Source organism: Pelobates fuscus, chromosome 3 (assembly GCF_036172605.1).
Source record: "Pelobates fuscus isolate aPelFus1 chromosome 3, aPelFus1.pri, whole genome shotgun sequence".
In the NCBI taxonomy this organism is placed as follows: Eukaryota; Metazoa; Chordata; class Amphibia; order Anura; family Pelobatidae; genus Pelobates; species Pelobates fuscus.
This window is the reverse complement of record NC_086319.1, coordinates 393,516,350-393,541,437: the sequence shown is the minus strand read 5'-3', so window position 1 is coordinate 393,541,437 and position 25,088 is coordinate 393,516,350. Positions and strand designations below refer to the sequence as shown.

The 25,088-nt window shown below is 45.8% G+C and overlaps 5 non-coding genes across 5 annotated transcripts; 2 read left to right on the top strand and 3 right to left on the bottom strand.

Annotated features, from left to right (window-relative positions):
- Positions 1–605: 605 nt before the first annotated feature.
- Positions 606–677, bottom strand: TRNAH-GUG (transfer RNA histidin (anticodon GUG)). The gene has a single exon. It is a non-coding gene; the product is annotated as a tRNA-His (tRNA).
- Positions 678–7,888: 7,211 nt separating this feature from the next.
- Positions 7,889–7,960, bottom strand: TRNAH-GUG (transfer RNA histidin (anticodon GUG)). The gene has a single exon. It is a non-coding gene; the product is annotated as a tRNA-His (tRNA).
- A 10,996-nt stretch (positions 7,961–18,956) lies between these two features.
- Positions 18,957–19,029, top strand: TRNAK-CUU (transfer RNA lysine (anticodon CUU)). Its single transcript has one exon. It is a non-coding gene; the product is annotated as a tRNA-Lys (tRNA).
- Positions 19,030–19,308: 279 nt separating this feature from the next.
- TRNAH-GUG (transfer RNA histidin (anticodon GUG)) lies at positions 19,309–19,380 on the bottom strand. Its single transcript has one exon. It is a non-coding gene; the product is annotated as a tRNA-His (tRNA).
- A 3,741-nt stretch (positions 19,381–23,121) lies between these two features.
- On the top strand, positions 23,122–23,209 carry TRNAR-UCU (transfer RNA arginine (anticodon UCU)). Its single transcript is given in 2 exon segments — positions 23,122–23,158; positions 23,174–23,209. It is a non-coding gene; the product is annotated as a tRNA-Arg (tRNA).
- Positions 23,210–25,088: the final 1,879 nt, after the last annotated feature.

Here is a 25,088-nt window from a genome sequence, read left to right as displayed (position 1 = left end):
TAAACATCTAACCACCAGAGCCACTACAGTTTAAAGGTTTACTGTAAGATTCTTCATAATTAGGTTTTTTTAACCTAAAATGCCTTATTGGGCATTAGTAACCCCCAAACCCCACCCAAATGAAAAGCTGTAAAACAAAAAATAAGTACAAACTTACCCACAATCCAGCGTTGGGTGACGTACCCGGCGCAGACCTCTATCTGAGATCAAAGGGGGCCTCATGCCATCCAATCACAGGCTTCTCGTGCGTGCGTGCGTGCGTGCAAGTGGAGGGAGATGGTGGACAGGGGAAGCCAATAAAAAATAAATAAAGAACAAAATAAAATGCGGGAAGGCGAAGAAGCAGGAAGGGCTTAATGAATGTAGGGAGGGAGCGGAAAAGTGGAGAACAAGCTTCCCTTGCATGCTCTCCCTGCAATTGAGAAGCATTTACTTCAGTCGACAGCACGCTGTGCGCGGTGACAACAGATTCAAAATATGCACAAAGTTTACATTAGGCAGCCCAGAACAGAGTCTGCCTGTCACGTGTGCCGGGAGTGCAATTAGCCCTCGGCACACAAGTGGCAAAAAAATAAAATTACAATTGAATTTTGAGCGAAAAATTATGCCGTGACCCGGATTCGAACCGGGGTTGCTGCGGCCACAACGCAGAGTACTAACCACTATACGATCACGGCAAGCCAAACCCTAGTGACACAATGATTTTCTCAAACTGGAGGATGGAAGGATGAGAGAGCTGAGCGATAAGGACATATTCAGTAAAGTGAGCATTTTCGGTTATTGGAAGTTCAGACAAACTGGAAGTGCAGCTTGGGAGAGAAGACTCTGGCTCCCTGGCTAATGGAGGGACTTGGGGTCAAGTGTCCTCCTCACAGATTATGGACCTTGTCACTGAACCCTTTGAATGTATCCAGGTGGGTTATAGTCAATGAGTGGAGGGGATATAGGTGGGCTCCAGAGTCCAGGTCCTTGTCCTACCCCTGGCTAGAGCTCATTGAACTCTGGGTATCACCAGGACCTATTCGCCTACTGAGCCCCTGACCAGAAATTGATATGGAACTATTTCCCGGGTCTGAACTGTCCTGCAATCCAGTGAAATTAAGGTGTTGCTTGGTCCCTGAACAACCATTTACAGAGCTCTTCAGGGATGATGATGGGAAGTGAGGAGGCATTTGAGGATACTCTGGAGTTGGAGGCACCACTTTCCTGGGGGATTCTTGAACATCTTGGCTCCTGACTGGGAGCAGCCACAAATGTACCTGGAACTCTGTGCTGGATTGGAGGATGTCCACAACACAATTGTTCTTTAAAGTACTGTAACTTAGGCAGTGTACCTCCGATCCCAGTGCTCTTTGGACAGTGGATAGCTGACCTTCCAGCTATCTGGGGATATGTATTATTTGGGGGTTACATTTTGTGCAAAAAGAAGTTTTAGGGCTCATATTCCCTGGCGCCCCTGTTTGAAAAGGACACAGCAGGAGGGGGAAACATAATTTTATTTTTTTTGTCAATCTGTCTTTTATTCAAGGCATATATGATGGGGTACAGAAGAAAAAAAATATATGGGAAACGTACCAGTAAGTTACATCACAGGGTAGTTACATCGGTATTGTCATAACAGTACAGTTTCAGAGTATTGATGCCTCATTTTTTAAATTTTTAGTAACTAGTAACATGAAATCTTTGGTTATACAATATAGCTATGAGGCTTCTTCTAACAGTATGCATATGCCTGAGGGTAGTTAATAAGCTAAATTTAGTGAGGGGATAGAAGGGGGTCGGTAGCATCTTGGGAATTATTCATTAGCAAAGTCATTCCCCTTCCATGTAGGGTGCCTAGTTGCTTCGGTTGTTCAGGGTTGGTCTCGTCACCTAAGAGCCATATATTAGGCCAGCGGTATTGTGCCATGGTGGGAAACATGTGTGTCGAGGCTTAATACCACTATAATGCGTCCTAAGAGGTTATCATGATGGCTAGTCTCTCCTCTGAGTCTAGTGACCCCGTCCCAGTAGGTATCATAGCGTTCAACTTTATTGTCCTCTAAGGGCCAGCCCATGTCATGGTCGGGGTAAGTCATTAGTCATCAAGCGTCCCAGGCCCCCTGGGGGTCTGGGAGAAAGGATATGCAGTTGGGGTTGGGTGGGGGGAGGGGGGGAGGGGGAGGGGGGGTGGGTATTCCGGGTGGGAGCCCCAAGGCCCCCGAGGCCATGCCACAGGCACTTCCCATGAGCGGACAGCCCTCGTGTCACTGTTGGTCGCGGCCCAGCCATCACCAAGCGTCGAGCCTTGGGGAACCCACTATGCTGATCCAGTAGAGACATAAGATTTCCAGGGGTACCATTTGAGGGCACATTTGTCAGAGCGCTCCTGCAGGGAGGCGGTCATGATTTCCATGTCATAGATGTTTTCTACTTTGTCAACCCATTGCGTGAATGTGGGCACTGTGGTGCGTTTCCAGTGTAGTGGTATAAGGGCTTTCGCTGCAGTGAGCAAGTGTATGGTGAGGGAATTTTTGTATGTACGCGTGGGTACTGGCGTGTGGTGTAGCAACATCGTCAGGGGTAGGAGGGGGAGGTCCGAACCTGTAATCTCCCTGATCTTTGTATTGATCATCTGCCAATATGGTGTGATGCGTGGGCACGTCCACCATATGTGTATGTTTGTGCCGGGTCCGGTCCCGCATCTCCAGCAGTCCCCTGTGGTCGCAACCTGCATACGTTTGAGGGCCTCCGGCGTCTGATACCATTGCGTCAGGTGAGGTTTGGCGAGGTCCTCGTTCCGTGTTATGGGCATGGCTTCGGACTTATCTATGTTCAATTTCAGGTTGGATAGTCGTCCGTAGGTCTCAAATGCCTGCAGTAGGTTAGGGACCGAGATCATCGGTTGTTCCAGGAAGAAGAGCATGTCGTCGGCATATGCCGCCACACGATGCTCCTCTCCTCCCACCCGAACCCCCCTGATGCCCCCGTCTCGTCTCACCGCCTCCAGGAAGGGTTCCAGGGTGAGGGCAAACAAGAGGGGCGAAAGTGGGCATCCCTGACGAGTGCCGTTGCTTATGGGGAAGGCGTTCGTCAGGGCTCCATTGACTCTGATCCTGGCCGTCGGCGTGGTGTATAGCGCCGCTATCCATGAGCGCATGTGTGGTCCGAAGCCCATATGTCTCAGCGTTTCGGCCATGAACACCCAGTCTACCCGGTCAAACGCCTTTTCGGCATCGGTCGACACGAGTACGGTGTCACGGTTAGATATTCTGGCGGTGTGGATAACGTTGAGTGCACGTATCGTATCGTCTCTGGCTTCTCTACCCGGGATAAATCCCACTTGGTCCGGTTGGACGAGGTCTGGTAGTATGTGGGTCAGTCTGAGGGATAGAGCTTTGGTGTATAGTTTCAAGTCAGCGTTTAGTAAGGAGATGGGCCTGTAGTTCGCACAGACGGTCGGGTCCTTGCCCTCTTTGGGGATGACCGTGACTGTCGCCGCCAGGGTATCCACGGGAAAACGGCCTCCGTCTTGTAGGGAGTTGAGTCCAGCAAGTAGTTTTGGCAGGAGTGTATCTTGAAACGTACAAAGGTATGTGAGCGGCAGACCATCAGGTCCTGGAGCTCGGTGTGGCTTTGAGTTCTTTAGTGCCAAGGCCAGCTCTTCGAGCGTTAGGGGGCTCTCCAGGTCTTCTGCGAGTTCTGGTGACAACTTGCGTGTAACATGTTGCGACAGGTATTCCGTGATTCTTCGGCATTGGGACAGGTCTCGTGTGGCTTGTTTCTGGTTATAGAGATCTGTGTAGTACGCTTCAAATGCCGCCATGATCCCCTTGGGCATATTAGTGTGGTGGCCGGTCCGCGTCTGGATCTTATGGATGTGTTGAGACCGTCTCCTTGAACGAAGCATCGTCGCCAAGAGTTTGCTACTCTTGTTGGAGTGTTCACAGAAGAACCTTGTGGATTTTCGCAGTATTTGTAGGTGGCCTTGAGCCAGGTGTTCCCTGAGTTCCCTCCGAGTCTCTGTCAGTTGAAGATAGGTGTCGTCGTCCAGCGTCTGTTTGTGGGAGCTCTCCAGGTCTGCAATCCTCCTCGTCAGGTCTGTGATGCATCGGGACTTCTCTTTCTTGCGTTGCGTACACACTGATATAAAGTGCCCACGCATCACACACTTATGAGCTTCCCATAAAGTTAATGGGGGCATGTCGGGAGTTTCATTTGTTTCAAAGTAATGGGTGATAGTGCGCTGTGCCGCAGTGCGGGCTGCTAGATCGGTCAGTAAGGATTCATTAAGTTTCCACTGGCGCTCCACTGGTTTATATAGGGGGGAGTTTATCTGTATTGATGTCGGGGCATGGTCCGACTGGCGGACGATCCCTATGTGTGCGTCCCGGAGGAGCGTCAGGTGTTCCTGTGGCATGAAGATGTAATCTATGCGGCTATATTGTTTGTGTACAGACGAATAGCAAGTGAAGTCCCTGTCGTCAGGGTGGGCCGTCCTCCAGCTGTCAACCAGTCCTGCCTTGTGCAGGGCCCTCCTGGCCGTGAGTAGGCAGTGTGGTGGGATTGTGCAGGTCCCTTTCGAGGTGTCAGTGTGGGGGTTTAATGGTAGGTTTAGGTCCCCTGCCAGGATCAGGAGGCCGTCCCTGAAGCGTTCTAGTTTGGACAGTGTTTTGGCTAGGAACGTGTGCTGCGCTCGGTTTGGGCTATATATGCAAGCGAATGTGTATTTGTGGTCAGCTATGGAGCCTTTGATGAAAATGTACCTCCCATTCGGGTCCGCAAGTGTTTCTTTGTGTTGGTATGGGATCGAGTGTGCGACTAAGATCGCAACCCCTGTTTTCTTAGCGTCTGGGTGGTTCGCAAAGAACCCCTGAGGGAAGCGGCTATTCTCAAGTTTCGGCTGGGCCCGGCTCACGAAGTGCGTCTCCTGCAAGAACGCTACTGACACTCTCTCGGCCCATAGTAGGCGTAGCAGTTGGGCGCGTTTTTCAGGGGAGTTTAGGCCGCGGGTATTGTTCGACCAAAGCTTTAGCTGAGCCGGGCGTACCTCCGACATGGCCACGCGGACCGGGGATCCCCCCGGGGCCCGGGATGTATCGGAAGGAGGGGATAGGTCAGGAGCGGAAGGGCAGGGGGGCAGGAAAGAAGGGAGAGGGAGTGGGTGTGAGCGGGGAGAGGGGTAAATGCAACGTCGAACCTCGGTCGGGGAGAGTCGTCGGTGGGTACTAGCCTGTAGTCCCTCCGAACTCCGACCGGAATATACAAAACAGGTTCGTTGCTTGAGGTGCGAGGGACCATGACCCGTCCCTCCCAACCCCCTCGCCCAGCCCAAGTACTCAGGGGACCCCTGACATCAGATCAATGGCCAGCTCAGGTACGGGAGCTAAGGGGATCCCAGGCCCTGCGTGGCATAAGCATTCAAGTTTCGGCTGTAGTAGCATGCAGTTACCAAGTCCCTATAGCGGGGAGTTCTGCAACGAACCAATAACATGACAGGTGTGTGGCATGGTGGAGACCTGCAACCCCGGGAGGGATTTCCCGCCCCGTCCCCAAGCCCATCCACCCAAACTTGTGATGTGCTCCCCATGGCTGTTGTTGCCGGGGGTGAAAGCCAGAGTCCCATAACCACAGAGGACCCGCAACCCCCCCGACCCTTCCCCCACCCAAGTGGGAATTGTTCCCGGGCTAAGTTTTACGCAAAGTGTGCGGGGGGGGGAGTGCAGTACATACCAGAGTGGGCAGTTCTTACCCCTTGGGAGCCCCCGGTTCCCTCCGTAGGCGAGGTGGGCAGTTGACAGTCTCGGTTCTGCGGATGTCGCTTGGGCCCAGAGTCCAGGCAACCGCTGCCAGGGGTCGGAGCTTGGGGTATTTTCGCTTATTCTTCGGGGCCCACTGGTCCGCCACGCCTCTGGCTCGGGCCCGAGGTGTTGTCTGTGAGGTTCTCAGCTGGGACAGCGGGGCCGGTGGGTCTGGCTGGAGGGCAATCCAGGATCCAATTTGAGATTGTCATGGGAGGGAGGCCTACGGCCCACAGGAAGCGGGGGAGATCATTAGGCCATCTCAGCACGTGCCACTGGTTGTCCGTTCTGGCTTGCAGACTAAACGGAAACCCCCATTTGTAAGGGATCCGTTTCTCTCGCATAAGGTTGGTGAGTGGTTTCAGGGCTCTCCGGGCATCTAGTGTAAGCGTAGACAAGTCCTGGTACAGGGATATATGGGCGTCGTTATACCTGATGGTGCGTTGCGTTCTGGCAGCCCTCATAATGGACTCCTTCAGCTGGAACGACTGTAAGCAGCATATCAAGTCCCTTGGTAGGCCATCCCTGCGCGGGGTCCGGAGCGCTCTGTGTGCTCTCTCCAGACCGAAATCTGTAGGTGCGTCTGCACCGAGTATGTGGGTGAACAGTCCCGTTAGCAGTTCCTGGGGCGATTCCCCTTCTGATTCCGGGAAGCCCCGTATGCGAATGTTGTTCCGGCGTCCTCTATTATCGAGGTCTTCCATCTGCCGCCTGAGGTCTAAAAGAATATTGCCTTGCCTCGAGGCTGCCAAGTCGGCCGTCTGCATGTGGTGTTCAGTATGCAGGCGGTGTTCTTCCAGGGCATCCACCCGCGTTTCCAGGACCGCGAGGTCCCTCCTCACTGCAGCAACTTCCTCTCTGATAACTGACCTGAGCTCGGCTATGAGCTCCGTTTTGTCACTGCGGGTAAGCATGTTGGCAGAAATTGCAGCAAGGTCTGCAGACATCTGGGATAGTGCATCCTCTCTCGGGGAGCTCCTCGTGGAGTCAGCCCGGCTGCTTGATCCCGGGGATGCCATCTTGCTTTGGTCCCGCGGGCCCCCAAACGAGTGCGGGGAGGACAGAAAATCGTCCATTGGGCCCGGAGTCTGGATAGCTGGTGTGTGTGGAGGTCTAGGGGTAGCCCCTCGTTTTGTTTTCCCCATAGAATCGCCACTTTTTGCGGCGTGTTTAGCGTTTAGGCGGGTTGGGGCCTAGGAGCTCTTGCCGTCTGCGTCCTACTCCATCGGCTGTCAGGCCACGCCCCGGGAAACATAATTTATTCTGGACTGACCTTATTAAATCTTAGCAGCCCAGACAGAGTAGTGTCAGGGAGGGAACTGTATTGTATTACATGAATCACCGTCAGTGGTTTAAAACACATTGATTGTATATAAAAATAAACAACTGTAAATAGGGTCAAACACAATGAATAAAAAGATCAGTGTGGGCTGCTTCACATACGGGAGCGTCTTAATAGTAGAAAGAATAAAATATACAGCATGTAGTCCTTAGGAGCGCATATTTTATACAGGAGCTGCATATTTGGTTGTATATAAATATGAGTTGATTGAATAAAGTGTATTCAGTTTCATCCTTCATCAAGTCTCAGCTGAAGTTTCAATGAGCTGCAATAATCATTCAGAAATTCTGTGGGAAAAGGAGGAAGGTTGGCAGAGATACTCAGATTGAGTACTGAGCTCGGTCACATAGCTGACTGAGTGACGTTTTCCGTTTGGATTTTTTCATTGGGGGTATATCCAAACCGGGGGAGGGTGAGGGTGGACAGGGGAGGCCAATAAAAAATAAAAGAATAAAAAATAAACAAAATAAAATGCGGGAAGGCGAAGAAGCAGGAAGGGTTTAATGAATTTAGGGAGGGAGCGGAGAAGTGGAGTACAAGCTTCCCTTGCATGCTCTCCCTGCAATTGAGAAGCCTTTACTTCAGTCAACAGCACCCTGTGCGCATTGACAGATTCAAAATATGCACAAAGTTTACATTAGGCAGCCCAAGACAGATCACCATAGAACAGAGTCTGCCTCAGTCACGTGTGCCGGGAGTGCAACTAGCCCTCAACACACAAGTGACAAAAAAATAAAAATAAAATTGAATTTTGAGAGAAAAATTATGCCGTGACCCGGATTCGAACCGGGGTTGCTGCGGCCACAACGCAGAGTACTAACCACTATACGATCACGGCGAGCTAAGCCCTAGTGACCCATTGACCTTCTCAAACTCTAGAGTGCAAGGATGAAAGAGCTGAGAGATAAGGACATATTCAGTAAAATGAGCATTTTCAGTTATTGTCAGTGTAGCCAAACTGGAAGTACAGCTTGTGAGAGAAGCCTCTGGTTCCCTGCCTCATGGGGATGCTAGGGGGGCAGTGTCCTCCTCACAAATTATTGGTCCTTGTCCCTGAACCCCTTGAATGTATCCAAATGGGTTATAGTCAATGTGGGTAGGGGATATAAGCAGGCTCCAGAGTCCAGGTCCTTATTCTACCCCTGGCTAGAGCTCATTGAACTCTGGGTATTACCAGGACCTATTCGTGTAATGAGCCCCTGACCAGAAGTCAATATGGAACTATTTCCCGGATCTGAACTGTCCTGCAATACAGCGAATATCAGGTGTTGCTCGATCCCCAGACATTTACAAAGCTCTTCAGGGATGATGGGAGGTGAGGAGGCATTTGAGGATATCCTGGAGTTGGAGGCGCCACTTTCCTGGGGGATTCTTGAACATCTTGGCTCCTGACTGGGAGCAGCCACAAATGTACCTGGAACTCTGTGCTGGATTGGAGGATGTCCACAACACAATTGTTCTTTAAAGTACTGTAACTTAGGCAGTGTACCTCCGATCCCAGTGCTCTTTGGAGATATGTATTGTTTGTGGGATACGTTTTGTGAAAAAGGAGTTTTAGGGCTCATATTACCTGCCGCCCCTGTCTGAATAGGACACAGCAGGAGGGGGGGGGGGGGGAGATAAGGTCAGTTCAGAATGAAATAAGTCTTATCAGCCCAGACAGAGTAGTGTCAGGGAGGGAACTGTATTGTATTACATGAATCACCCTCATTGGTTTAAAACACATTGATTGTATATAAAAACCAACTGTAAATAGGGTCATACACAATGAATAAAAAGATCACTCAGTGTGGGCTGCTTCTCATACGGGAGCGTCTTGATAGTAGAAAGAATAAAATATACAGCATGTAGTCCTTAGGAGCGCTCACATATGCTGTATATTTGGTTGTATATAAATAGGAGTTGATTGAATAAAGTGTATTCAGTTCACCCTTCATCAAGTCTCGGCTGAAGTTTCGATGAGCTGCAATAATCATCCAGATATTCTGTGGGAAAAGGAGGAAGGTTGGCAGAGATACTCAGATGGAGTACTGAGCTCGGTCACATAGCTGACTGAGTGAAATTTTCCAGTTTGGATATTTTCATTGGGGGTTATATCTAAAAACAGATAGTATAAGCTGCAGATCTATTGTCTGCAGCCTTTACAAGACCGTCCCCTTCCATCACCGCCCAGACATTCTGTGGCTGTCCAATCACAAACTTCCCAGTGCAGCTCTGTAAGAAGTCTCTGTAAAGCAGTTGCACTGGGCAATTGCTGCCTCTTGAGTTTATTCATTAAGCACTCACTGTGATTTTGTAAACTGTGGAAATTAGAACTTAGTGTTGGGACGATAGCTAGATCCCCAAAGATCATGCGTGCTAAGAGAAGCGAGGCTGGTGAACACACAAAACTGCTGCAAAAATAATGTTCTTCTAAAGTTTGCAATACCCACGTATACAGGACCAGCGTACCCCATCCCCAGACAGTAGGACTGATTGGCAACTAACCTAAATACCCAACACTGAAAATGGTCCTAGGTGTTCACCCAACTGAAAACAGACTTACCCAAACGACCGGGAACTGCGTGTCCCACACCCAGAAAATCTGAATCTGCATGCTAAATATTGTTATGTCAAAAGCCCAATAAACAGCCTTGAATATTTAAATAAAAAAAAAATTATGTTCTTCTGTTCAGACTAATGAAAGTATTTAAAAACGTGGGCAGTCTAGATGGGCCAAATGGTTATTGGTGCCATCAAATTCTATAGTTCTATAATATGTTTGTCATTGTGTATGCGTGTATGTGTGTGTGCGCAAGTGTGTATGTGTATCTGTGTCAGAATGTAGGTATTGTGGCAGGATGTAGGTATTGTGGCAGGATGACCAGGCTCTTCAAAATAAACTTCAAATGCAATAGTCAGGATAAAATAGTACTGCAGTTTATTGTCACTTTCCACAATATATACATGGTTGTGCTCTCCCACAAAATAAAATAAATCCTACTCCAACTTGGAGACTTACTAAACAACAGTGTTACTAACTATCCAACTGGCCAGCTAATCTGGTTCCCAGTTTTAAACAAAATGAAATACAGCACTTACAGCAGGTTTCACACAGTACCCTTTTCTCAGAGTCTCAGCCTTAACTGCCTCCTCTCTCCCAGCTGTTAGACTCCCTGATGTCTTCAGAGGCTAACCTTTTAAAACCCCAGCGCTGGTTAATTACACTTACCTGGTATATAACATTCAAGGGGTGACTCCCCCCAATTAACCCCATCATGCTGGGAATAGAGAGCGCTCCAATCTATTACTAACATAGAAAGCTTCTCTGACCTTGTCACAATATGTATCTCTCTGTTAATGTGTATCTCTGTGTGTGCAAGTATGTATGTGTATTTGTGTCATAATGTGAGTGTATCTGTCCGTGTGTATGTGTCTGTGTCAGAATATGTGTGTTATTGTGTGTCAGTGTGTAGGTGTATATATCCATACATCACTGCAATTCAACATCAAAACTATACACGAATACACCCCTGCAGTCAAACGCCAATACTACATAGAAACACACCCCAAATTCAAACTCTAATACTAGAGACAAATGTAAACCTGAATTCAAATGCCAATACTAAATACAACACATCACTGCATTGAAACGCCAACAATACACACAAAAACACAACTGCATTTAAACACTAACAGTATATACAAATGCACACCTGCATTTGAATGGCAACATTACATACAAACACATCACTGCATTCAAATGGCAACAGTACATACAAATACACTCCTGCATCCACACACACAAAAACGTGCTTATATTCAAAGACACAAACACTGCTCAGAAATACAACAGTGCAAGGATGGGCAAATAGTAGATCCCCAGCTGGCAATGGAGAATGGAAGTTGCATCACAATGGAGGATCTACCTTTTGGCCACCCTTGCACTAGAGGGGGGCACAAATAGAATTGATTGCACCAGTGCCTTCTCTACATTATTTCCACCACTGATAACACCCCTAGTTGTCCCTAAACAAACCCAGTGCCTCGATTAAAAATGAATATAAACATGTTATTTGTAATGAAATCACTTTCCCATAAACATTAACAATTTTGCAGTCATACACAGACACAATTACATGCTGACACAGTGACAGACAATCACACAGAAACACGCAGGCATATAAACATGAGGTTTACTCATCAACCTCTGAATTTTAAGGACTTGGAAGCTAATTTCTGATTTTTGGCAAAAAATACCCAAGCTGTAACCATAGGGGAGTTGGAGATTTTTTCAAAATCATCTAATTTTGCAATGATTTTCAATGCCTTACAGTCTGGTGTTTTAGTAAATAAACATCTCAGTCATGCTTACTTATTACGAAAGTTTGTTAGATATTTTTTTGCTATAACTTTGATGATCTTTTCCACTATATCACTATTGTCCTTCATAAATATTAATAAAAAATAGGCGCAAAACGTATTTATTTTTGCAATCGGAACCAGGTTTATATAGAGCTAGTCATGATGTTTTCCCCTTCAAACTCGCACAAAAATCCACAGCGAATAGAGAATCCACAGAGACTTTCATTCTTCAGGTCCAGGAACCATGGATTTGCTTGACCTCATTCACCAACCCTATGTGAGGAATGAAGGCACAAAAAAACAGTTTAATGGATTTAAATAGTTATGGTATCTGCGTGGGTGATGAATTCTGCAATCCTGCTAACTGGTTTACTCTCACCCTTGAGAAAGGCCTTATAGTTGAAACATTGGGTGTTGTCTCGGTGACCATGGTCACTTCTGTAAGGTATATATTTGCAGATTTTTTTTCTCTCTTTTGGCTTTGCATGTACTATAATATACAGTTAGTTTTGGAAATATTTGAACATGGACACAAGTTTTGTTATTTTGTCTGTTTAGAAAAAAAAAAGCACTGGTGAGCTCTGCAACACAAAAAGGACTGGACGTCCACGGAAAGCAACAGAAGGTCATATGATCCCTTCCATGGTAAAGAAAAACCCCATAACAACATCCAGCCAAGTGAAGAACACTCTCCAGCAGGTAGGCAAATCATTATCTAAGTCTACCCTCAGTGGCGTACACACAATCCATGGGGCCCCGGTGCAAAGCTGATCCATGGGCATATACACCGCTGCCACACAGCCCTAAGAGTTGCAGCACACGGAGACGCCACATGGCCCACAAAATGGCTGCGATCACAGCCGGAGGCCCACCCGAGGCCTACCTGTCAGGATCGGGACAGGGATCCAACACGCAGAGTACAAACAGTAGCCAGATACGTATACCGGACCTTAGAATGGCCGGACACACGTAAGTAGTACAGAATAGAATGGTCAAAGACAAGCCGAGGTCGAGGGTAACAGAAGACAGGTAAGCGAGAGACAAGCCGAATCAAGGTTAACAGAGATAAGCAGAGTAAGGTAAACAAGCCGGGTCAAAACCAAAAGGGATAATAGAATACACAAGCACTGAGTGACTAGAACAAGCTAGAACCACGACAGGGCAATGAGCTAATGAAAGAAGCTCTGTTAAATACCCTGTTCAGAGCAGTAACCACGCCTCCGAGGCGTCTTGATTGGTCCTGCAGCAATTGACTGACAGGTCGTTCCGGGGGAGTGTCCTGATGACTACTTCCTGCCTAGATGCTGTAAAAGGCAGTCACTCCCTCGCGGCCGGCCTAGCATGACCGGATAGACCGCGGGGAAGGGAGCCATCAGACCGTCTGGATGGAGGAACAGCTAAGTCTCTACCTCTTTCGGAGGTAGAGACCACAGGTACCCTGACAGTACCCCCCCTCTCAGATACGCCCACCGGGCGGAATGAACCGGGACGAGATGGGAAGCGAGAGTGATACGCCCTGCAGAGACGGGGAGCATGAACATCCTCCTGAGGTACCCAACTCCTCTCCTCAGGACCATATCCCTTCCAATCAACCAGATATTGTACTCTCCCCCGGGAGATTCGAGAATCAATAATAGAGTTAACCTCATACTCCTCCTGACCCTCCACCTGAACGGAGCGAGGAGGGGCTATTGTGGAGGAAAATCTGTTACATATGAGTGGTTTCAGCAATGAAACGTGAAACGAGTTCGGGATGCGTAAGGTATTAGGAAGAGCTAAACGATACGCAACTGGATTGATACGGGTCAGCACCCTGTAGGGTCCAATATAACGAGGAGCGAACTTCATGGATGGCACTTTTAAACGGATGTTCCTCGTGCTCAGCCATACCCTATCACCTGGAACAAAGACCGGAGCCGCCCTTCTACGTTTATCAGCGTGTTTCTTAACCAACATAGAGTTGTGCACAAGGATTTGTCGAGTTTGATCCCACAACCTCCTCAAATTGGCAACATGAACATCAACCGACGGCACCCCCTGGGAAGGAGAATCCGAAGGAAGAATAGACGGATGAAAACCATAATTCATGAAGAAGGGGCTTGAATGAGTAGAATCGCACACGAGATTGTTGTGTGCAAACTCCAACCCAAGGAATCAAACCGACCCAATCATCCTGGTGTTCAGAAACAAAGCATCGTAAATATTGTTCGATTTTCTGGTTGGTACGTTCAGCAGCTCCGTTAGACTGAGGATGATAGGCAGAAGAAAAGTTTAATTTAATACCAAGTTGAGAGCAGAAGGACCTCCAAAAGCGGGAAACAAATTGGGAGCCTCTGTCCGATACAATTTGAGAGGGTATCCCATGAAGGCGAAAAATCTCCTTAGCGAATATCTCTGCCAATTCGGGAGAAGACGGGAGTTTAGGCAGGGGAATGAAGTGTGCTATCTTAGTAAACCTGTCAACCACGGTGAGGATAACAGTCTGTCTTTTAGAGATAGGTAGATCGACAATAAAGTCCATGGCCAAACAGGACCATGGTTTTTCTGGAACCTCCAAGGGGTGCAGGAATCCACATGGAAGCGTATGGGGTTGTTTGGTTTTAGTACAAACTTCACATGCAGCGATGAACTCCTGAATATCCCTCCGTAAAGCAGGCCACCAGAAGTCCTTAGAGATCAATGCGTAAGTTTTGCGAATACCAGGATGTCCCGCCATCTTGCTATTATGTAAACACTGTAAAAGTTCCAGTTGAAGAGCAGGAGGAACGAAATGACGACCCGCAGGAGTCTGTTTAGGTGCTAGATGTTGCAACTTAATGATCTCGGCCAGTAATGGAGAATGAATCCTGAGATTCGTATTAGCAATGATATTGCATTTTGGAACTATAGAAGAAAGAACTGGTTCAGGTACAGTAGAAGGTTCATATTGGCGAGATAATGCATAGGCTTTAGAGTTTTTAGAACCAGGTCTGTAAGTCAGTACATAATTGAAGTGAGTCAGGAATAAGGACCAACGAGCTTGTCTAGAGGATAAGCGCTTAGCCTCCCCAATATAGGACAAGTTTTTGTGGTCCGTCAAAATCGTAATAGGGTGTAGGGTCCCCTCCAACAAATGTCTCCACTCCTTTAAGGCTTTAATGACTGCTAACAGTTCCCTTTCCCCGATGTCATATCTGCTCTCAGGCCCAGAAAATTTCTTAGAGAAGAAACCACAAGGGTGTAACGGTTTATCCACCCCTAACCTTTGAGACAGAACAGCCCCAACTGCTGTCTCAGAGGCATCGACCTCAAGCAAGAAAGGCAGAGTCGTATCAGGATGGACTAGAATTGGAGCCGAGGCAAAAAGTTCCTTGAGAGTCTTGAAAGCACCAAGAGCTTCCTTAGACCAGAACTTAGTATCAGCCCCTTGTTTGGTCATATTGGTAATAGGCGCAATGATAGAGGAGTAACCCTTAATGAAGCGCCTATAGTAGTTGGAAAAACCAATAAACCTTTGGATAGCTTTGAGTCCTTTGGGCAAGGGCCAGTCTAAAATAGATTGGAGTTTTACAGGATCCATTTTAAAACCTTCCCCAGAAATCACGTATCCAAGAAAGTCTACCTGAGACTGATCAAAACTGCACTTCTCCAATTTGCAATATAGACCATGTTGCAGCAGCTTGTGTAATACCTTTCTGACCTGTCTATGGTGAGTCTCAATCTCCTTAGAGTGTATTAGTATGTCGTCCAGGTAAACAATAACACAATCATGCTGAAACTCCCTAAGTACCTCATTAATCAAATCTTGAAATACTGCAGGCGCATTGCATAGTCCAAATGGCATAACAGTGTATTCGTAATGGCCATACCGGGTATTGAATGCCGTCATCCACTCGTGACCTTGCTGGATTCTCACCAAATTGTAAGCCCCTCTGAGATCTAACTTGGTGAAGATTTTGGAGCCCTTAAGACGATCAAATAACTCGGTAATCAGTGGGATAGGATAGGCATTTCTGACAGTTATTTTGTTCAAGCCTCGGTAATCGATACATGGTCTCAGCGTGCCATCCTTCTTCTTAATGAAAAAAAACCCAGCCCCGGCCGGAGAAGAAGACCTCCTGATGAATCCCTTTTCTAAATTCTCCCGAATATACTCCTCTAGAACCGAGTTTTCCTGAACAGACAAAGGATATACATGGCCCCTCGGAGGCATAGTGCCGGGTAGAAGCTTAATCTTACAGTCAAATGACCTGTGTGGAGGCAAAGAATCGGCATTCTTCTTGTCAAACACTGCCCTTAAGTCTAGGTAAAGGTCTGGTATTTGTCTTTCTGTGGACTGAGTAGGATTCTCCGGTATGTTAATATTAGCTAATGGAGAAACCTTGCACAAACACCGATCCTGGCAGCCCTGGCCCCACGAGAGTATCTCTCCTAACTCCCAATCGATAATAGGGTTATGTTTTTTCAACCATGGGTACCCCAGAACTATGGGAACGGAAGGAGACGAAATGAGCATAAGAGATAAATTCTCCACGTGTAGGATACCAACATTTAAATCAATGGGTATGGTCTCACGAAAGATAACAGGGTCTAGTAGTGGTCTACCATCTATGGCCTCAACGGCCAAAGGTGTCTCCGTTAGCTGGGATGGGATATTGTTCTTACTAGCAAAGGCTTGGTCGATAAAATTCTCAGCAGCACCGGAATCTATCAATGCCATAGCCCTTACTACTTCCTTCCCCCAAGTTAAGGAAACTGGTAGCAGAAGCCTGTGATCTTTATAATTAGGAGTAGAGGACAAAATAGAAACACCCAAGGCCTGTCCTCTAGAGAGACTTAGGTGCCAGCGTTTCCCGGGCGGTTAGAACAGTTCGAGAGTAAATGACCCTTGGCCCCACAATACATACACAAACCCTCTCTTCTCCTGTGCTGTCTTTCCTCCTCAGAGAGGCGGGTATACCCTATCTGCATAGGTTCAGTAAGCAAAGATATCGTGGAGTCAGGACTTGGAAAAGCGGGAGCTAACCTAAAAGAAGGTCTCTGGTTCCTCTCTCGAGTGTTCTGTCTCTCTCTTAGACGTTCATCTATACGAGAGATGAACGAAATTAAATCCTCTAAATTCTCAGGGAGTTCTCTGGTAGCAACCTCATCAAGGATTACATCAGATAGACCATTCAAAAATACATCCATATACGCCTGCTCATTCCACTTGATTTCTGCCGCCAGAGACCTGAACTCTAGTGCATAATCCACCAGTGTTCGGTTCTCCTGTCTCAGGCGCAACAGTAATCTGGCTGCATTAACCTTTCTACCTGGAGGGTCAAATGTTCTTCTAAAAGCAGCTACAAATGCGTTATAGTTATAAACTAATGGGTTATCGTTCTCCCATAGTGGGTTGGCCCATCTCAGAGCTTTCTCAATGAGTAGGGTGATAATAAATCGTACTTTTGCCCTATCTGTAGGATAAGAGCGAGGTTGCAATTCAAAGTGGATACTAATTTGGTTTAAAAAACCACGACACTTCTCAGGAGCCCCACCAAAGCGTACTGGGGGGGTAATGTGAGAAGAAGCACCCACTGTGGCTACCTCTAGACCTGAACCGACAGGAGAAACAGGGGTATTACGTATCTCTTCTGGTGGGTTATTGGCACAAGCTAATAGAGCCTGTAGCGCAAGCGCCATCTGATCCATTCTGTGATCCATGGCTTCAAACCTAGGATCAGGAGCAGCCAGCTTACTGTTTGTACTTGCAGGATCCATTGGCCCTGTCGTAATGTCAGGATCGGGACAGGGATCCAACACGCAGAGTACAAACAGTAGCCAGATACGTATACCGGACCTTAGAATGGCCGGACTAACGTAAGTAGTACAGAATAGAATGGTCAAAGACAAGCCGAGGTCGAGGGTAACAGAAGACAGGTAAGCGAGAGACAAGCCGAATCAAGGGTAACAGAGATAAGCAGAGTAAGGTAAACAAGCCGGGTCAAAACCAAAAGGGATAATAGAATACACAAGCACTGAGTGACTAGAACAAGCTAGAACCACGACAGGGCAATGAGCTAATGAAAGAAGCTCTGTTAAATACCCTGTTCAGAGCAGTAACCACGCCTCCGAGGCGTCTTGATTGGTCCTGCAGCAATTGACTGACAGGTCGTTCCGGGGGAGTGTCCTGATTACTACTTCCTGCCTAGATGCTGTAAAAGGCAGTCACTCCCTCGCGGCCGGCCTAGCATGACCGGATAGACCGCGGGGAAGGGAGCCATCAGACCGTCTGGATGGAGGAACAGCTAAGTCTCTACCTCTTTCGGAGGTAGAGACCACAGGTACCCTGACACTACCTCATCACCACCATGAGCCAACTGGACAGCATATTTGCCAAATTCTGTGCGAAACTCAAAGCTAGGCAACAGCATACTCACCTGAAATACTCACAGACCTCGGAGGTACGAACTCCACAAAAGCGCACGCACCAGCCCATCCTGCCCTCCAAAGTCCAGAGATAGCGGATTAAGCGGAGAACCCCACATCCTGCACGACAAAAGCCAAGGAAACAAGGCCCAATACAACGTCCAGGGTCCAAGAATCTGAGAGCAAAATCCGCAACCTATCGGGGCCTAGTCAGGGTGTGGAGAATGGGGACTCTCAATCGCTTGTCCAAAATGGTGCATACCGCACTGGAGACCCATTAGGACACAAGCGCAAGATGCCTTCATTGAGACACTCATGCAATACCTGCTTCCCGGCGGCACTCCCCAGCGACCATCAAACACTCCCGAGCACGGGGGTCGGCTGACACTAGACTTTTTTCTTTAATGCATATAGTAACCCAATATATGCTAACGGGTGGCACATTTAATTGCTTCTATCTATATGTACAGATAGCCTGTTACCTAATAACCTAATGTAAACCAATGGGCCGACCTGGCAACATATTCGCTCATCTTTCACTTTGATGTGCTCTTGTCTCATAAGCATGTTATTTAACTAAATTTCATATTACCACTCACTTGTCTAGATAGTCCACATTGATCACATAATCTGTTTCAATATATGCCTCGAACATGTTAGACTAGCCAGTAATCTTGACACATAAAAAAAAAAAAAGTGTGCCGTGATATCATATGCCTTATATTTTGTTAATGTATGTACCGTACAATCCTTGTCTCTGCTGTTGGGGCATTGCAAGAGTATGTGTTAAACAATGGCACCACAAAAAGAAAGAAAAAAAAAAAAGTAAACGTCAGTGTCTGCATTTAATGGCATCTAGGTTGTTTAATATTTGGGTGCGTCGTTGTAATAAAGTATTGGAACTGCATCATTTTTTCTAAAGTGACATGTGATACATTTTGAAGCATGATATTTGAAAGTACTTTGTTTAAATCACATTTAAACTTAAATAAAATCATGATAATTATAGTAATAATCAAAAAGTGTCAGCACCCAATACAACTGTCATCAGGTCAACACGACCAGTTAACCATATTTAAGACACTTTCACAGATATGGCACAAGCCCGGCTAGCTCAGTCGGTAGAGCATGAGACTCTTAATCTCAGGGTCGTGGGTTCGAGCCCCACGTTGGGCGTTACTTTTTCTTATTGTTTGTTATGTAAAAGTGCATGTCTTATTTAAAATGTATTTTGCTGCACTAGGGATATTGTAACACATTCTATGTAACCTATCAATAAGCATAAACAATTACATTCACACATCCCCATCACCTGGATCTCTCCTTAACAGCTGCTGTTGGTTTACGAACAAAATGTGAATAAATGGTGAAGATATATATTTGCTGAGATTAACGTTATAAATATTAAAATTCCATTTTAATGTCACTTTCAAAAAGTGAAAAAAAAAAAAAAAATGCCGTGACCCGGATTCGAACCGGGGTTGCTGCGGCCACAACGCAGAGTACTAACCACTATACGATCACGGCGAGCCACTCACAAGGTGGTGAAAGTCAGCATTGCAACAATGTATCACAATCATGCAACAATGTCAGACAACAATACGACCATAGCATTGACCACCCAGCCAGAGGGCAGTAAACATGAGAATTCTATAAGAATCCTAGAAACGCTGGGGAGGTGGATTCAATTCTTCCCTAATTCTGTGCTTTTTACAGACAATATGTGGGTCCTTCACACTGGAACACAAGCCAATTACATGTACACATTACACACATGTTCTCTGCATGTACACATTACACACATGTTCTCTGCATGTAAAGCTGCACAGATTGTGAGGTTCACAATATACAGAGAGGTGACAGGTCTGATTACAGCTGGACTTTCCCAAATTTAACTCGCGGAGACTCTAGTCCAGGCATAGGCAACCTTTGGCACTCCAGATGTTTTGGACTACACCTTCCTAGATGCTTTGCCAACAATAAGGGGTGTAAAAGCATTATGGGGAATGTAGTCCACAACATCTGGTGTGCCAAAGGTTGCCCATCCCTAGTCTTTTGAAAGTTGCCTTGAGTCACTGAACTTGGCCCCTTCTCATTTCAGTGTTCAGTAATGCAGAGGAAATGATGGTGTAAGTATTATAAACTCTTTACGTTAGACAGGCCTGCCAAGCGTCCTGATTTAGTCAGAGCAGTCCTGGCAATAGAAACAACAGATATGTGCAGCTGTAATGTGACAAGATTCCCAAGTTACTACTCATTACCTCAAACAGTAAAAAAAAAACAGACTTGCCAAAACATGAATAAAAGCTGTATTTTATTATTACTATGAATAATAAAAGTTTATCCATTATTCCATCACTAACGTGCTTTGTATCCTTTGTATCGTTGTTAGAATGATGTTTAGTATAGGGGAAGGCTTGGGGCAGATACTGAGGATGAGGTGAGGAACACGAGGTGAGTAAGATAGATATGGATGTGGGGGAAGGTAGGTAGGTATCAGCCTGTGTCCCACCCTGTAAGTGTGTCTGACACCCTAGGGATAAGGAAGAATTTAATGTAAGTTGCAATAAAATAACAATTATAAATAATGGGCAGTGGCCACACCACAAACAATGTGACTGGACACTCTCTGTAGACACACTTCCAGGGCTTTGTCCTCCACGTGTTTGATGTGAATGTGACCTGCAATAGACCTTGTTATGTAAATTGGTGTTTATAGGCCATCTTCCTATAGAATCCCTGAGCCTTTTCTTTCTCCTTCCATCACTGTATGAGCCAGGATATCCCAGTCACATAACCAGCAGGGAAGTGTCTCATCCATGACTTGGTGCAGAGCCTTGTGATTGGGATCTGGGGGTGATGGGACAGGATCTGTGTACGTACTGCCTGCTGCAGTCTCCACTCACTCTGTCTAGTCTAGCGCCCCCTGCTTGTAACAGAGGTATTTACCAGCCATATATATTAGTTCATAGATCCATATACCATAGCCTGAGTCTGTAAGACAGAGCAGGGGAGGAGGTAGGTAAGCTGTGGATTTGGGCTTAAGTGGGAGTCACTGTCCTTGTCACCTGCACAGTCTTTTGGTAAAGTGACTAACAATGCAGGGAATGGGTAGGTGTTAAAGTGACAATAACATAACAATTGGGAATGAAAGGGCAGGAGCCAAACCCTAAACATTGTAACTTGTATCTGTGACACACTTTGCAGACACACTCCAATGCCTTTTGATGTGAATGAAAACCTGCTAATTACTAAGACGGCAGGCTGGTGGTGTTTACTGCCCTCATTCCTTTACTATAACATTGTAAATTAAAATCACTAATATCCTGCTTGTAAAATGGCATCATGCCATGAATTAATTGGCACTGCGCAGCGGCTGACCCATTGCCCGCTTTCTAAATTATGCGCCATTTCCCAGTTTATCACACTCGGTTAATCACACCATTTGCGTTCTGTGCTAACTGCAATAAAACATGTTGCACCATGCACCACTCTATAAATGCATAGTTTTACATGAACGCTCCAAGAAAAATAATCACGGAAATTGATGTAGCAGTTATGGTACCAGGCACCCTTCAAGAGTAATTTGTCAAACAATTTTAAGGGACACTTCAGGCACCAAAACAACTTCATCTGAATGAAGTTGTTATGGTGCCAGGAGGCCCCTGGATACACACTTTTTGAACAGTTTAACCCCAAAGTGGCCTCCAGCAGCGATGTTCACTCCCCTCCAGATGGCCGCCGGGCAGTGGCGCCGCTGATTGTCTTAGAGCGGTCATCTGATGCTTACAGACAATGTGGCTCCACATTCAATAAATTGGCTTGGAAAGAAACTTACCTTTTCCAAGCCAGTTTAGTCAATGGGGAGTTACTGATTGGCTGAGAGCATCAGCTGACCGCTCTCAGCCAAGCAGAGACGCCCCAGCATTCAGAAGCCGGGTGGGGGGTCAACAGCTCCTCTGGAGTCCACCTTGGGGGTTAAACAATTCAAGAACAGTTTAACCCCTTGCCCCTTGAGGTAAGAATACCTCTAGGTGCCCCCTGGCACCATAACACTTTATTTAGATTAAGTTGTTTTGGTGCCTGGAGTGTCCCTTTAAGAACAGTTGGATAACTTATATGATTTGATGTGCCCTAACTGATTGAGAGTGGTAGTTGAGCACTGTCAGACAATGATTGCATGGTCCTGTATCTGAGCTGTTTACCTCAGTGAAGTCACCTGGCTTCTCCAAAAGGAGAATCCCGGATGGGGCGCCAGCGCTATGGGGGCCCCAAGTACGTTGTCAAACTTTTCTAAAAGCTGTGACACAATATTTTTGAAGGGTGCCAGGGCATTCATGGCACTATAAGCACTACAGCAGGCTGTATGTATGGTTCTTGGAGTGTTTTTTTTGAATGGACAATCTAACCACCAAAACGATGACATTTTAATGCAGTAGTTTTGGTGTGTTTATGCCACCCCTTTTCTTGTACAATGTTAAACATTGCCGTTTCTGAGAAATGGCAATATTTCCATTTGGCTGAAAAAAACACTAGCAGGCATAGACAACCTTCGGCACTCCAGATGTTTTGGACTACACCTCCCATGTTGCTTTGCTAGCATTTTGGGTGTGAGAGCATTATGGGGGATGTAGTCCACAACATCTGGAGTGCCGAAGGTTGCCTATCCCTGCGACTACAGCCATCACACTCTATGTTATCACACATACAGGGTTATTTATTGAAGGGAGAATTTCAAATAAATTCAAAGGCAAATTCGTATTTTAGCCCAGAGTAGCCAAAGTGAAAGCATAGCTGACTATTTGCCGAGTTCTGCTACATTCACCCTTAGTAAATAAGTAAACCCGATGTGAGATGATGGTGGATGTGGCTGCTGGCGAAGGTATTTCAGGCCCAGTAATCTACACTAAAAAAGGAACACTCGGACGTTAAAAATAAATATTTTAAAATACATATTAAAGTGTCCCTTCATCTATAATCACACTTTATGGGACATGACTGAACTAAAGTAATAATTCAGAAAAATGTACCAACTCTGCTATAGACACAAGTTAACTATTTCAATATAGCTTTTATTTCAATATTATTTTTTTATTTGTAAACAAATTCACTATGATGAAGTGTTTAGTGAATATACCCCTGGAGAAGGAAATAAGAGGTATATTTTGTGTATATTAAAAAGGAAACCATAAACATCAAAAGTGATCACCGAAATGCCACGTCACTACACACCAAATAGACTGTATCTGTATCTGATTGACAGCAGGTGGCTCTGTGGCGCAATGGATAGCGCATTGGACTTCTAGTTGAATAAGAGGATATTCAAAGGTTGTGGGTTCGAGTCCCACCAGAGTCGCATTTTTTGTCACTTTAGTAACTGTTAGAAATATGTGATTTTTCAACAAAGAACTTCCCAAATGATTACTTAGTGGGAACATTAAATCACCAGCCGGACACATTTTATTAAATTACAGAGTATTCCTTATATACAGTATTTATCGATTCCATGCTATACAGACACAATAGGAAATAATGATATAACAGTTAATATTAACTCATTGTTATTTAAAACGAAGGCAAAACATGAAACGCTGTGAAAACGGGATCGAAATCGGTAACTTTAATATTGTGGAGGAGAACCTACCGTTACTCTACCAGGAGAACTTACTGTATATCATAGAGGTCGGTAACTGTGCAATCTGAATCGTAAAGATCGGTAACTCTGAGCTATCTCTATCATACAGCTCGGTAACTCTGAGCTATCTCTATCATACAGCTCGGTAACTCTGAGCTATCTCTATCATACAGCTCGGTAACTCTGAGCTATCTCTATCATACAGCTCGGTAACTCTGAGCTATCTCTATCATAAAGATCGGTAACTCTGAGCTATCGGTAACTTTGAGTTATCTGTACTATAGAGATCAGTAACTGAGCTAGCTCTGTCATACAGCTCGGTAACTCTGAGCTATCGGTATCATACAGCTCGGTAACTCGGAGCTATCTGTATCATACAGCTCGGTAACTCGGAGCTATCTGTATCATACAGCTCGGTAACTCTGAGCTATCGGTAACTTTGAGTTATCTGTACTATAGAGATCGGTAACTGAGCTAGCTCTGTCATACAGCTCGGTAACTCTGAGCTATCGGTAACTTTGAGTTATCTGTACTATAGAGATCGGTAACTGAGCTAGCTCTGTCATACAGATCGGTAACTCTGTGCTGCTATCTGTATCACACAGCTCGGTAATAATGTGTTACAGTATTTTATTCAGAAATGTTTCAGATAACTGTACTACTGCAGCAATGTATGATCTAACTGCAGAATTATAACTGTACCAGCCAGCAGCAATGTATTATATTATAACTGTACCAGCCAGCAGCAATGTATGTATTATATTATAACAGTACCAGCCAGCAGCAATGTATGTATTATATTATAACAGTACCAGCCAGCAGCAATGTATGTATTATATTATAACTGTATCAACAAGTAGAAATGTATTATAATCTGTCTGTCTGTCTATCTACCTATCTATCCATCCATCCACCCACCAATCCCCCACCCATCTATTATCTATCTATCTATCTATCCATCCATCCATCTATCTGTCTGTCTGTCTATCTATTATTAATTAGCTATGTATTATAATCTATCTATCTATCTCTCCATTATCTATCTATCTCTCCCTATATCTATCTATCTAGCTATCTATCTATTATTATTAGCTATGTATTATAATCTATCTATCTATCTATCTATCTATCTATCTATCTATCTATCTATCTAGCAATAAGTAGCAATGTTTTATAAAATACTTTTTGAAAACTCAGTAACCCCTCCTTACCCCTCATTTACCAGTTTTATTTCTTCCCATTGACACAGGGACACATGCTGGCCAAATGGGTACACGTGGGAACCTCCCCTCCCCCCAGGCTTTTGATGTTGTGTGACAATGCTGGGTGGGTTTGATGCAGACAGAGGGTATATATTGCTGGATGTAACAGAGAGAATAGCAGAGCACACCGCAGACATGCCTGATATGGACTGTACTGAGTCTTACCCCTCCAGAAAGGTGAGAGCCCCTAATCAGACCCCTCTGCCCTGTGCCCTGTGCCCCTGCTCAGCAGATCATGGATCAGTAGGATACAGCAATGGGCCTGGGCTATTAGCTTTATTATAACTATCTCTTGTAATATCTGTATAGATTGTCTAACTCTTGATTGCCCTAACATA